This window comes from Daphnia pulicaria, chromosome 4 (assembly GCF_021234035.1).
Source record: "Daphnia pulicaria isolate SC F1-1A chromosome 4, SC_F0-13Bv2, whole genome shotgun sequence".
NCBI lineage: Eukaryota > Metazoa > Arthropoda > Branchiopoda > Diplostraca > Daphniidae > Daphnia > Daphnia pulicaria.
The window spans coordinates 16,120,813-16,134,795 of record NC_060916.1 but is presented as its reverse complement, the minus strand read 5'-3'; the positions used below and the strand labels follow the sequence as shown (position 1 = coordinate 16,134,795).

The following is a 13,983-nucleotide window of genomic DNA, read 5'->3' as shown; positions in this document are numbered from 1 at the left end:
ATTGTTCAAGTCACGATAGCCGGCATATCGAGAACAGTAACGGAAAAATTCATTGTCCGGGACCACATTCAAACACTCACACCATACACCGAGACGAAGCTTGGTGAGAGGTTGCTCAAAGAAGGCGAAACCTTGGCCGACCCGAGGCACAGAAGACCGTCTCAAGTCAAGACGATTGACATCCTAATTGGAAACAGTAACATGTACGAATTCATGTTACTGGAAGCACCGCGCAGGCACCGGAAAATAGTGGCGCATAACACTATCTTCGGTTGGACGATATCGGGCTCCTTAGGAGACCCGGGATACGAGACAGTAGCGTGCGTGGCCAAAGTAGAGATCGTGCCCGAAGAGCACGAGATCTCAAGTGTCGACAAACACTTTGCGGCCTTCTGGAGCCTTGAAAGTTTAGGTATCCCAAATAAGGAACTAACGGATGTCGAATTCATCCAAGCTTACATAGCTAGCATCGAAGCCGATGAAGAAGGGCGAGCCGTCGTACGGTATCCCTTCACCCAAGAGCGACCGGACTACGACTCATGTAGATCCATAGCCGACATAAGATTCGAAAATCTGTGGAAAAGCGACTCCTTCACTAAAGAGAAGCGAATACGATATCACGAAGTAATGATGTCCTACTTACGGGAAGGATTCATCGAAATAGCTGACCCGAACTACGATGGGCCAATGGCATTTTTGCCGAACAGACCGGTCGAGCGAGAAGACGCAGAAACCACAAAGATACGACCAGTCTTTGATGGATCGGTCCATCACAAGAACCGGCGCAGTTTCAACGCCAATCTTGAGATAGGACCAAACCTAAACCCAGACATCATGGGGATTCTAATGAGGTTTAGGCGATATTGCATAGCGTGGACGGCCGACATCGAGAAGGCGTTTTTGCAAATCAAAATCCACAAAGACCACGAGCAAATCGTGAGGTTTCTTTGGGTCGAAGACCCCGAAGCTGCCATACCCAAGGTGGTGGTCTACGCATGGAAGAGACTCACCTTTGGACTCGCATCGAGCCCATTTATACTCAGGGCCGTTCTAACCTGGCACCTGCAGAAGTACGAAACAGAGTACCCAGGCATCACAGCCAGGACTCTTAACCAAATCTATGTCGACGACTGGATGGGGGGAGCCGAAACTCCCGAACAAGCTGCCGAAGAGATAAGGCTGATAAGTCGAATCTTGGGGGAGATCAAGATGAAACTCTGTAAGTGGTCGACGAATTCGGCCGAGCTAACAGACTTACTACGGGGGGAGTTCGAATTCTCCTCCCGACCATCGAAATTGGGAATAGATGAGGTGTTCGAACATGCGGACAAAAAGGCTCTGGGAATCCTTTGGGACCCAGTATCCGACCAGTTCAAATTCAACGCCGATAAAATAATATCCGAGGCACGAAGGCTAGGAGAAGGGCTTACCAAGCGACAGCTGTTTAGCCTAGCGCTAACGCTATACGACCCGTTGGGCTTCGTGAACCCGGCGATATTGTCCGCGAAACGGGCGATGCAGATCTCATGGTTAGCCAACGGCAAATGGGATCAGATAGTGAACAGTTGCACCAATGAGAATTGGGAGGAGTTCATCAAAGGTCTCGAAGACCTACAGCTCATACGGATTCCTCGCTGGACGGGCATAGAGGTTAAGGAGCCTAGCGAACTCCACATCTTCTGCGATGCCAGCGAGGTAGGATATGGGGCCGTAGCATACGAAGTGCAAGGGACGAAGATCGCCCTCATAGCAGCAAAATCAAAGGTGGCTCCGTTACCAAAAAAGGCAATGACCATCCCTCGGCTCGAACTGCTGAGTAACCTGATGGCGTCTATACTTGGCAAGTATATACGAGACCAACATCGGGTTGAACACAAAGCGCACATCTGGACCGATTCTCAGATAGCGACATGTTGGATCACGGCCACCAACAAAACCCCAGAAATCTGGGTACAAAACCGAGTCTCGAAGATCAGAGAATTCGGCGCAGAAATCCACTTCTGCGAAGGGACTCAGAACCCGGCTGATCTCCTCTCAAGGGGAGGCTCAGCAAAGGAAATCCAGAGATCGAACTGGTGGAAGGGCCCCGAATGGCTCCTGGAGTATGACAAGTATAAGCCGATCGAAATCAAGGCAAACCTCATTCAAACGGATATGGTCCGTCCGAAACACCCAGACTGGCGCAAAGAGTACAGCGACTGGGATAAAATGGTCAGAGCTCAGGCTATGATCCAAAGAGCAGTGGACGGCTTTAAAGGTAAAATGTACCGGCCTTCCCTCATTATCGAGCAAGTCCTGTTTGACATGGTTGACTTGAAGGAAATCAAGTTCAAAAAACCGGGATCGAGATGCCAGGTTTCATTCAAGCGACTCACATATGAGGAGCTACTCACGGCACGATACGCCTTGATAAGACACGCACAGATGGAGTCATACCCCGAGGATTACGATAGAATCGAGCGGGGGAAAGTCCCGAGAGACAAGATGTTCAGAAAGTTGAGACCGGTGTTCGACACGACGAATCGAATTATCAGGTGCAGGGGACGAGCCCAGGTACTGTTGGCAAGATATCATCTCGATGCATTGATCTTACTCCCGCCCGATCACTATATAACCACAGTCTTGCTACGCAAGCTGCATAGGAGGGTCGGGCACATGGGAATGAACGCCATGACCATGGAAGTCAGAAGCGAATTCTGGCTGCCCAAACACTGTCAGGTGATAAAAGACATCCTCAACCGATGCGTGAGATGTCAGAAGGTCAACGCAACAGCCTTCAGCGAAAAGCCAGCTCACTTGCCAATTGAACGGCTGAAAATATCCGATCCTTTTTCAGTCACCGGCATCGACATGGCCGGTCCGTACAATGTACTAGTAAACGAACCGAGTAAAGCGGTGATAGTCCAGCCAAGGACTGAGCCAGGAGTCCCCGAAGAGGAATCAGAATCATCCGACGAATCGGATGAAGAGTTGGTACCGGAGAGAGTCGATGCCCTCGACAAGAAAAAGAAAAAGAAAAAGAAAGAAAAGAAACAACCCAAGTTTGCGATTGACGGGAGACAGATAGTCAAAGTGTACATAGTTATGTTCACTTGTGCCACGACAAGAGCCGTTCACCTAGAGGTAACTAGAGGAAAAAGTGCGGCGGCGTTCATTAACGCTTTCCGTCGGTTCTGCGCGTTGAAATACGCGCCAAGAACAGTCTATTCAGACAACGCGCTGGAATTCGATAGTACGGCAAGATACCTCAGAAGACTCTGGCAATGCAAGACAGTCTACGACTTCATGGCCAATAGAAACATCTCTTGGCGGTTCTCAGCGAGTGTAGCTCCCTGGTGGGGTGGCTTCTGGGAACGCATGATAAAGACCGTGAAGCAAGCGTTGCATAAGACCTTTAACCCGAAGCAGATGGACTTCGACATGTTCCATACGGTGATCACAGAGATCAGTGACATCGTAAACAACCGTCCGTTGGGATATATCGCTGGCGATGAGACGGCTCTAACTCCGAACCAGTTAATTAAAGGAGGCTTCGTAAACAAGTTCGACACCGAACCTCCGGAAGAGGAAGAACTGCTCGGCGCAGACTCCTTGTTTCTCACGAACAGAGAAGCCGCTAGACGAAAGCTAGTGGCAGACTGGTGGACAGAATTCGTCCCAACCTATCTGAAGGATCTAAATAGATTCCATCAAGAGCAAATACCGTCGAAATCGGTCAAGCTAGGACAAGTAGTCTTGATCCACGTGGACTACGTCAAGCGAATCAATTGGAACATTGGGCGAGTGATCGAACTCATCAAGGGTCGAGATCACTTAGTCCGGAAAGTCAAGCTAGTCATGGTCGACTCAAAGGGCAAAACGTCAATCGTAAATAGACCTGTCCAGAACTTGTACCCTCTCGAAGTAGAACCAGGTATCATCGACGCAGACTTTGCCAAGAACCCGAGCAGATTTGGAGATCACGTAACCTCATCTGGGCAAGTATGTAAGAGAACTTACATGGGGGGAGTGTGGAATACCACGGCCCTCGGCGATGAGGCTACGGATTGCCGGCCACATGTGGCACAGCCACGAGAGGTAACGATTGCCTCGGCATTTGACGGAGTAACTGGGAAACGTCCGGGCAACGGTGATAAGGCTACGAGTCGCCGGCCACATGGGACACAGCCGCGAGAGACAACGAGTGCCTCGGGTGTGGACGGTGGAGACACGAATCGTCCGTCAGATGTGGCACCGGCCACGGGAGTAAGACCACGACACGGTCAACCGAAGATGCCGGTGGTAAACTTACCGGCGTCGGCCGACCTCGAAAGGTCTAACCCGATAGAGTGGATAGATGACGAAGATCTAACACCCAAACAGCTCAGAGCTGAAGTACGAAGACGCGACCGAGCGCAGGCAGCGTGGAGACCGAAGCCCGCTGCTAAGAATGCGACAGGGGTTGATCCGGACCAGCGCGAGGTGCTGGACGGATAAAACAGCTACAAGCCCCGCCGAATAATGCATGTAAACACCGACACAAATCGACGGTCCTCGGAAACCGTCGGACGGCAGGTCAGGCCCATGTGCCCGGCCTTTCTCTTAAAATGGGCCGTCAAACCAAGACATTATGCGGCGGAACATTAGCTACTTTCCTATATAGGGAAGGCACCCCTGTTTATAAAATTTCTTAAAGTATGGACTTAGAAATATTTCGACGACTCTATCGAAATACTACCCCGGAGCAAGAGAGCAGACCGGGGTAGCAAATAACTATCAACTCGGTAAGATAGTCGGAGTAGTAGAGAGTCTGGTGTAGTACATTCAGCAAAGCTGGATGGCCAGACTGGAGTAAAATAGCCGGAGAGATAAAGAGCACTCTGGCGGATGGCATCCGTAGTCCCAGGATGGCCGGAAGATTGCAGCGTAGAAGAAGAAACGCGTACGGATTTATCCATTGGGACTTAGAAGAAATTAGAGAGAATGGACTTAGAAGAAAATCCATTACTCGAGAAACCCAGAGGCTACCCACCCCAAACGGGCCAGCCGCGAAGACGATAAAGAGGCAAGACACGTGTCGCCCCGAGGCTACCCATTCCAAGTGGGCCCGCCGCGAAGAAGATAAAGGGCGAGACTCGCGCCTCCTATAGTCCGCATTAATTAAATGTTATAATTTGACAATGTTGTTATTACCATGCCTGTAATTATAGTTTACTTCACAGCGCCAATGCGGGCTAATAAATCACTCATTCACAAGCACTCAAACAGTAAGCATCTCTTTATTGATCTTCTTACTAGAGTCTTAGAGTCACCCCCTCGGCCTCGAAGCGCCGTTGTATTGAACACTGTTCAGGTTGCCAGCCTCAGTCGAGAGGCCAGCCTTTGTAAAACAACTTGTAAAGTTGGGACTTAGAATCGCTCTCGATTACGGGCATTCTAAGTGTCGGGACTCGGACACATCCGAAGGACTGACTGGAAGGAGCACACGCCTTGCTGTGCCTTCGAGTAGCACGGCACTCGCTCTCCTTCTCGGGCGCCTAGTACGACCAACCGTCGAACGGCCCCATCCCGGGACTAACCCACCTCTACTCCCGGCCAACTTGCAGTCGACTCTGCGAGCAGTTGGAACCGCTCGTCTATTCTGAGTTAGTGCCGAAGTAACTAACTTAGTCTGATTTGTCTTTGCAGGCCTGTACGAGAATTCACCCATTCTTCAGCCGAAGCAAGACTTACTTCTCCCGATCGAGATTAGAAAGTAAGTACCGATTGAGCGATCGATAGCTCTAGGTCCGGCCGAACAAACTGGGAGAAATCCCAGCGAAGTATCGCCGAGCTCACCGATATTTCACATATAGGGAAGAGGTTGTCGAGAAAGAAAAAGTTGAAAAATTTTCTAAGTCCTAAAATTTCCAAGACCGGTTTTTGGTGGTGACCGGGCGGCAGTTGAGCGGGCGGCCCGGCCTGAGCTCAGGTGAATGTCCGGCAAAAATTCGGAAATCGACTTTTTCGTACAGTTACTGCCCGGAACATCCACTACTTTCCTATATAGGGAAGAGGTTGTCGAAAAAAAGAAAGTTGAAAAATTTTCTAAGTCCGAAAAATTGAAAAATTTTTCTAAGTCCCGACGACGTGGTAGTGACGTGGTTGGCGGGACTTGGACGTATAAAGGCCGATGAAAAAAAATGGAAATGGAAATGAAAATTTCTCGATTTCCGACGACGGTGTTTGGCAACGACTCTCTCGCCCGGCCACTGGTCGGCGCGAGAGAGGAGTGAGCGAGACCCGTCGATTCGAAAAGAGAAGCCGTCACACCGTCGAGGCGTGGCGGCTCTCAAGTGGGTTGGTCGGGCGTGTCGTGATGACTCGCGACCGTAAAAAATTCCCACTCAAATTCTCCCATTTCCGACGACGGTGTTTGGCAACGACTCTCTCGCCCGGCCTCTGGTCGGCGCGAGAGAGGAGTGAGCGAGACCCGTCGATTCGAAAAAAAGCCGTCACACCGTCGAGGCGTGGCGGCTCTCAAATGGGTTGGTCGGGCGTGTCGTGATGACTTGCGACCGTAAAAAATTCCCACTCGTCGAAAATTTTCTAAGTCCCAACTTTGAAAACGACGGTTCCTGAAAGTCGGCTGGCGGTTGGATGGGGCAATGTCCCCGTCCAATCGCTAAAAATGAGCCGGAAAACGGAGACATTATGCGGCGGAACATTAGTGGTTTTCTTTAGTATAGAAGAGGTCTCGATTCCTAAACTCGGAAAAATTTTCAGAGTCCCAAAAATTTTCGAAGTGTCGAATAGTTTGGTTTCTCGAATTGAAAATTTTTTTCAAATTTGCGACATTACGACAAGCAGCGATTGTAAAGCCCGGTCCAAATTTTTCAAACGAGTCTTACTTCTTGTTAGTCCGCCTGGCCGATACCAAAGAATGGCCGACCGTCGACTATCGGGCGAATAGACGGGTGAAAGAAATAAAGTCGAAGCCGGTGGTTGGATAGATATCGAAGGGAAGGCGAAAGAGGCGAAAAGGAAAGCGCGAAATTTCTTTAGTAGCTTCGACGCAAAAACTTTGGTATCGACGGGGAGCTTTGGGAAATGAAACGAAGACGCAGAATGGGAAGTTGTCCGGTTCGGCGTTAGTTGTAGTTTCATTTCCACCGTAGCTGAGCTCCTTTCCGCCCGCCACTTCACATGATTTTAGTTTCGATTCCGTTCGATCGCGCTTGCACTGTCTTTGTTTTTTTTTCACTGCTTGGATCGCGGCTTTGCTCTAACCAGTTTAGCCCCATGCGATCAAAAAGTCTTAAAAAAAAAAACCGTTGAACGGAGACGAACTCGATGAGCTGTCGGTGTGTGAAATATCATTCCTTCGGTAAAACCGTTTTCGAAATTTCCGATGGTCGGTATATGTAAAAATATATCCGAACCGCGATGTGGACGGGAATTCAAACGCCCGCTTCACCGATTGGTGCGACAGCTGAGAAGCTCGTCACTCGATCCAACGACTCTTGGTCGAAAAGTTCAGAAGAGGTGCGCGCGTCAAACATTTTTTTGGTTTCGGACGTTTCGTTTCTTCGGCACGTGTGGTTTGTCTGTGGCCGTCTGTGAGAGAAATCGGACGCTTGTTCTTTGTTATTTTACCGTAACAAGACAAGACGGGAAAGATTCTTTCTTCCAAACTTACGGCATCATAACCATCAGCGTTTACCGTCAGCGACGATACGGAAGAGAAAAGAAAATGGTGCGCGTCTTTTCACTTTTTGACACCGTATCAAAAAAAATTACCGTTCAGGCGGAAATGTGTGTGTGTGTGTGTGAGCCGAGAGATAAAAATAAAAAAGCCACCAAACAGAACGCTTTCAAATTATTTCGTGCGGCGTGCGCATATTTCACATTTTGCCGTTTGACGGAAGCTCGTTGTGTGGAACACAGAAGTGGAGATGGACGGAGTTGAAGGGGGGCGAAGACGGCCCGGTCGGACAAAGTCAAGAGATTGAAATATACGAGAGAATTGGGTGGAAGTGATGGCAAATCTATAAAATTCAAAAATCGGAAGAGATGCGAGGACCGCAAAATGTGGCGTCGACTCTGACTCTCTTTTACTACGAACTTCCCTTCGACGGAAGATATCGAGAGCTGAGCTGAGCGCCCGCTGAGTATGGCCGGCGTAATTACAAACGAGTTACGGTTGGAGCTATATCGATTGTACGTATCCCGAACGTTCATCGAACAAGCCAGATCAACTCGGCGCCCGGTAAGATGTACGCTCAGTTATGGCCATGACACACGAAGGGAGAATTCAAACGGCTGTGAGTGTACGGCCCGCCCGGAGTTGTGTGTAGGCAGTGACCTCTCAAGAAAAAACGTAAAAAATTTTTTTTTGACAGTCACCGGTCTGCGACAAGTAATCAGTACGAAACTTGGGTGCAATGCAAAAAACATTTTGAGAATCCTTGCTTGACAACAACGAATCTAACACGATAAAAAAACGATCCCCATCGGTGTACCGCTTGCTTTTCTCGCGCTTCGGCGCAGAATCGCTTATTCAGCTGCCCTTGGAATATGTTCGTTTCGTGCATACTTGATCTCGGTCATTCTTCGGTGAACTCTTAAAGAATTGCGCACTTTTATAGGGGTAGTCTGGTTGCTTGTCTCGACTTGAAATGATTTGTTTTTTTCCGCCCATGACTTTCTATACGATGCCTCTATGCTGGCCTCTGACCGCGGTTGTTCCGAGTTTTCTCTTTCTCTTCGAAAGTCTTTGCGGAAAATTCTGCCTCGTGTGACCGTTGAGCGGTGAGGTGTGTGTGTGTGTGTGTGTCGTGCGGGGTGATGCGAGAGTGTGCCTCGGCGGTGGAAAAATAAAAATAAAACTCTGAGCCCACAAAAATTTAAAAGATGTATGCTTGTCAGCTTAGTAAAGCAGGCTTGACTTATGAGCATACAGCACGCCACATATGACCGTCGAAAACCGTAATACGGGAAAAAAAGTTGATGAATATATCAAGACCGGTCGAATGAATCCGATTCACTTTGGGCTCATAGACCGTTGAATGGTCTTTGACTTTGGAAATTGAAATGAAAAAAATCCAACAAACGGATCGGATCGGTGTTTCTCTTCACTGGGACTCGCTGTGACACGCCAGGCGTTGCGATCAAAAATTTTAGTTTCCGAAGAAAAAGAAAAAAAAAACGTGTTGATTTGGTGTGTGTTTGGTGATGCGTGGGCGAAATAAAAACCCGCAACTCGCCGGATGCATATCAAACAAACATACACGAAATACCTGGTTGATCCTGCCAGTAGCATATGCTTGTCTCAAAGATTAAGCCATGCATGTCTAAGTACAAGCCGCTAGACGGCGAAACCGCGAATGGCTCAATAAATCAGTTATGGTTCCTTAGATCCACTCCATCCTACTTGGATAACTGTGGTAATTCTAGAGCTAATACATGCACTCGAGCCTCGACTGCGGGCTTTCGGGCTCGCAGAAGAGGTGCTTTTATTAGATCAAAACCAGTCGGGGCCGGGCTTTCGGGCTCGCGCACCGTACCAATTTTGGTGACTCTGGATAACTTCACGCCGATCGCACGGCCTTCGCGCCGGCGACGTATCTTTCAAATGTCTGCCTTATCAACTGTCGATGGTAGGTTACGCGCCTACCATGGTTGCAACGGGTAACGGGGAATCGGGGTTCGATTCCGGAGAGGGAGCCTGAGAAACGGCTACCACATCCAAGGAAGGCAGCAGGCGCGCAAATTACCCACTCCCGGCACGGGGAGGTAGTGACGAAAAATAACGATACGGGACTCTTCCGAGGCCCCGTGATTGGAATGAGTACACTTTAAATCCTTTAACGAGGAACCATTGGAGGGCAAGTCTGGTGCCAGCAGCCGCGGTAACTCCAGCTCCAATAGCGTATATTAAAGTTGTTGCGGTTAAAAAGCTCGTAGTCGGATGTCTGTCTTCGGCCGGGCGGCGCCGCTCTGAATCAAGGGTGTTGCGTTTCACGCTCTGGGAGCCCGGGTGTCAAAGCCCGACTCTCTTCACGGTCGGACAACATCGCCGGAGTGGTGGTCGGTGCGTCGTTGTTGTATCTGCGGCCAGAGTTGGAAAGTTCTTTCGGGTTCTTTTTTAATTTTGGTCGTAGTTGACTCGATTCGCTCCACCCAGTCAATCGTTCGGGGTGCCCTTCACCGGGTGTCTCGGGCGGCCGGCAACGTTTACTTTGAACAAATTAGAGTGCTCAAAGCAGGTGTATCCCAACGCCTGAATATCGCAGCATGGAATGATGGAATAGGACCTCGGTCCGATTTTGCTGGTCTTTTACTTTTGGACCCGAGGTAATGGTCAATAGAGACGGACGGGGGCATTCGTACTGCGGCGACAGAGGTGAAATTCTTGGACCGCCGCAAGACGAACAACAGCGAAGGCATTTGCCAAGAATGTTTTCCTTGATCAAGAACGAAAGTTAGAGGTTCGAAGGCGATCAGATACCGCCCTAGTTCTAACCATAAACGATGCCAACCAGCAATCCGTCGGAGTTACTCCAATGACTCGACGGGCAGCTTCCGGGAAACCAAAGTCTTTGGGTTCCGGGGGAAGTATGGTTGCAAAGCTGAAACTTAAAGGAATTGACGGAAGGGCACCACCAGGAGTGGAGCCTGCGGCTTAATTTGACTCAACACGGGAAACCTCACCAGGCCCGGACACTGGAAGGATTGACAGATTGAGAGCTCTTTCTTGATTCGGTGGGTGGTGGTGCATGGCTGTTCTTAGTTGGTGGAGCGATTTGTCTGGTTAATTCCGATAACGAACGAGACTCTAGCCTGCTAAATAGGTGACGGGTTTTATCAATTGAAACCGAAGGGAGTACGGAGGCGTCGGGATCAGGTGGCGGCGATTCGGGTCTCGGTGGGACTGGTTCCTTTAGTGAGGCAATCTCTCGGCTTGGTTTCGTTGTGCTTTGTTCGTCGGGTGTACGGCCTTCACGGGTTGGTTGCCTGGCGGATGAGGTATGGCGGGGCTTTGTCGGGAATGTCTCGCGGGGGCTGGCTCTATTGTTATTCGGTCGTCGTCATCCCCGGCGATACCTTCTGCTCTCGCGTCCGTCACGCAGTCTTCTTAGAGGGACAAGCGGCGTCCAGCCGCGTGACAGTGAGCAATAACAGGTCTGTGATGCCCTTAGATGTCCTGGGCCGCACGCGCGCTACACTGAAGGAATCAGCGTGTTTCACTCTCCCTGTCCGAAAGGACCGGGTAACCGCTGAACCTCCTTCGTGGTTGGGATTGGGGACTGCAATGATCCCCATGAACCAGGAATCCCTAGTAGGCGCGGGTCACTAGCCCGCGTCGATTACGTCCCTGCCCTTTGTACACACCGCCCGTCGCTACTACCGATTGAATGATTTAGTGAGGCCTTCGGACGGGCTTGTCGGGGTGCCGTCGAGTGGGGAGCAATCTCTGCCCGTGCGGTGCCTACCAACGGCGAGACTGAAAGATGGTCGAACTTGATCCTTTAGAGGAAGTAAAAGTCGTAACAAGGTTTCCGTAGGTGAACCTGCGGAAGGATCATAAACGAACAAGACAAATGTTTTGCGCATATGGCTTTGGTTGAGCACGAAACAACTAAAAGTTGCAAAACAAAAAAAACCCCATCAAAAGTCTTTCGGCGTAAGACATCGTATGAACTATGTGTGGGTTGACGGAAGAAAATCATTTATTTTGAACGGGTATCAGGCGCTCTGATGCGCGGTGGTTTAAAGCGGATTCGCCTTTTCAAATTGATTTTTCTTTCCTCTCGGCTCAAAAAAAACACAAAGTCTTTCGATTTTGTCTATGGCCGTGAGCAAATTCTTTCTGCTTCGATGGTGAATGTCTCTATAGATTCATTCGACCTTTAGCGGCGCTCACAGTGTTGACGTTAGTAGAGTGAAGAATACGATAGCCCGCCTGGGCCGCGAGTACCGAAGGAACAATAAAGGAGATTTTATAAAGTCTTATATTATTAGTCCCTAAATCAAACACTTTGAAAAAAAAAACTCGATGGATGGAGAGCCAGAAAAAAAACATCAAGATTTTGAACGGGTATCAGGCGCTCTGATGCGCGGTGGTTTAAAGCGGATACGCCCAATCGAAATTGTTTTTTTTTTCTCTTCGTCTTCGGGATTTTGATTCTCGGTGGGGGACGAAAGTGTGAGACTTTTGGTACGCTCTGGACGTTCTTTTGGCCGTAGATACTCGTGGTTGCGTGCGTGTGCGTCGCATAGACTAACACTCCAAAGCCCGACACTATGCCGTTGAAAACCGAATGTTTTTTAAGCTTGCCCTTCGCCCTCTCGATGAAGTAGGAAGAATTCAAAATCACAATAACACACTAAACCCAAATTCTAGTACGAGTGTTTATCGGAACATTTTCTTTCTGGCTTTCTTTCTCCGCCCTCGCATTCATTTGCTTGGGCGGGTTGGAGAAAAAGAGAGAAGAAAACGAATATGTCGTTTTATATACGACCCTGAACGGTGGATCACTAGGCTCGTGGATCGATGAAGAGCGCAGCAAAGTGCGCTAATCCATGCGAACTGCAGAACACATGGAGCATCGAAATCTTGAACGTAAATGGCGGCCCAGCTTCTCGCTCGGGCCACATCTGACTGAGGGTCGGTCGAATGATGAACGAACAGAGATTTTTTCAGTCTTGGTTTTGCATGTTGGGTCGCGGCGAGATTTATTTTTCACCCGGCCTGACCGCATAAAAGCTCCCGAATCTCTAACGTCTGGGTGCCGCGCGACTTAAGTGTCCGCGATGCCTCAAATACAAAAAAGGGGGAAAAATAAAAGAAGGTTCGCCCTGTTTTGTTTTTTTCCTCTCTATTCAAAAGAAACCTTTTTCGATGGCAAAACAGATGGGAAATTTTTGAGCCAACTCAAAAAAAATTTAGAAATAAACACATCTTCTCGAACAAGGTGTCGGCTGCGTGTGCGCGATATACCGCTTCAACGCGAGTTTAGTTGTGTGTGTGCGCCGGGCGTGTCGAAGTGTCGACCACCGCGAATTATCACTCACTCTAACCGCTCGTTATGCAAGCTTGGTTCGCGCACGACGCGTTGTTTCAATACAAAAAGCCGCAGGACGCCCTGTCACTTTTCGTAAATTAATTTTTGCGAATAACGAGAGACTCGCTTTATTTCGAAAAAAAATTTGAACCGGCAATTATTCAATCTTTCCCGGCTTTAAAACGCCAAAGTCTGCCGAGCTAGATAAAGTGTTGTCTCCTTTTGAAAACAAACAATTCATTCTGACCTCAGTTTAGATGAGACTACCCGCTGAACTTAAGCATATCAGTAAGCGGAGGAAAAGAAACTAACAAGGATTCCCTTAGTAGCGGCGAGCGAACAGGGATGAGCCCAGCACCGAACCTCGCGCCCGGTTGAGCGGGTGCCGAGGAATGTGGTGTTCGGGAGGATCGTGCGCGTCTGTCCGGTATCTATCGTCCAAGTCTCCATGAACGGGGCGAGCAACCCACAGAGGGTGTCAGGCCCGTAGATAAGACGAGCCGAGACCGTGCATCGGATCCCTTCCCAAGAGTCGGGTTGCTTGAGCGTGCAGCCCTAAGCGGGAGGTAAACTCCTTCTAAGGCTAAATATCGCCACGAGACCGATAGCGAACAAGTACCGCGAGGGAAAGTTGAAAAGAACTTTGAAGAGAGAGTTCAAGAGTGCGTGAAACCGTTCAGGGGGTTAAACGGGTGGGCCCTCGAAGGTCGAACAAGTCCCCGCTCCCGGCACTTGGTTGTATGCCCTTAACGCTGCGTGGAGACTGCCTGAATTGGCGGCTCTCTTGCATAAGTCGTTCTGCGATCGCAATAGCCACGCCAAGGTCCGCAAGTGGGGGGCCTAGTAGGACTCCGCGACCGACTGGGTGTCTGTTACACGGGGCGTCCGTTAGCGAGTTTCGTGGTTACCTTTGCGGGTGCCGTGATGACGAGCGCGGCGTTTCCCAACAGTACTGCCC

At 49.5% G+C, this 13,983-nt stretch overlaps 3 non-coding genes across 3 annotated transcripts in view; all 3 read left to right on the top strand.

Annotated features, from left to right (window-relative positions):
- Positions 1-9,254: 9,254 nt before the first annotated feature.
- LOC124338748 lies at positions 9,255-11,548 on the top strand. The gene has a single exon (XR_006917990.1). It is a non-coding gene; the product is annotated as a small subunit ribosomal RNA (ribosomal RNA).
- Positions 11,549-12,479: 931 nt separating this feature from the next.
- LOC124338707 lies at positions 12,480-12,632 on the top strand. The gene has a single exon (XR_006917949.1). It is a non-coding gene; the product is annotated as a 5.8S ribosomal RNA (ribosomal RNA).
- A 636-nt stretch (positions 12,633-13,268) lies between these two features.
- LOC124338695 overlaps positions 13,269-13,983 on the top strand; it is a 4,575-nt gene continuing 3,860 nt past the window's right edge. The window contains exon 1 of the ribosomal RNA XR_006917941.1: positions 13,269-13,983. This exon is cut by the window's right edge and continues 3,860 nt beyond it. This is a non-coding gene — a ribosomal RNA (large subunit ribosomal RNA).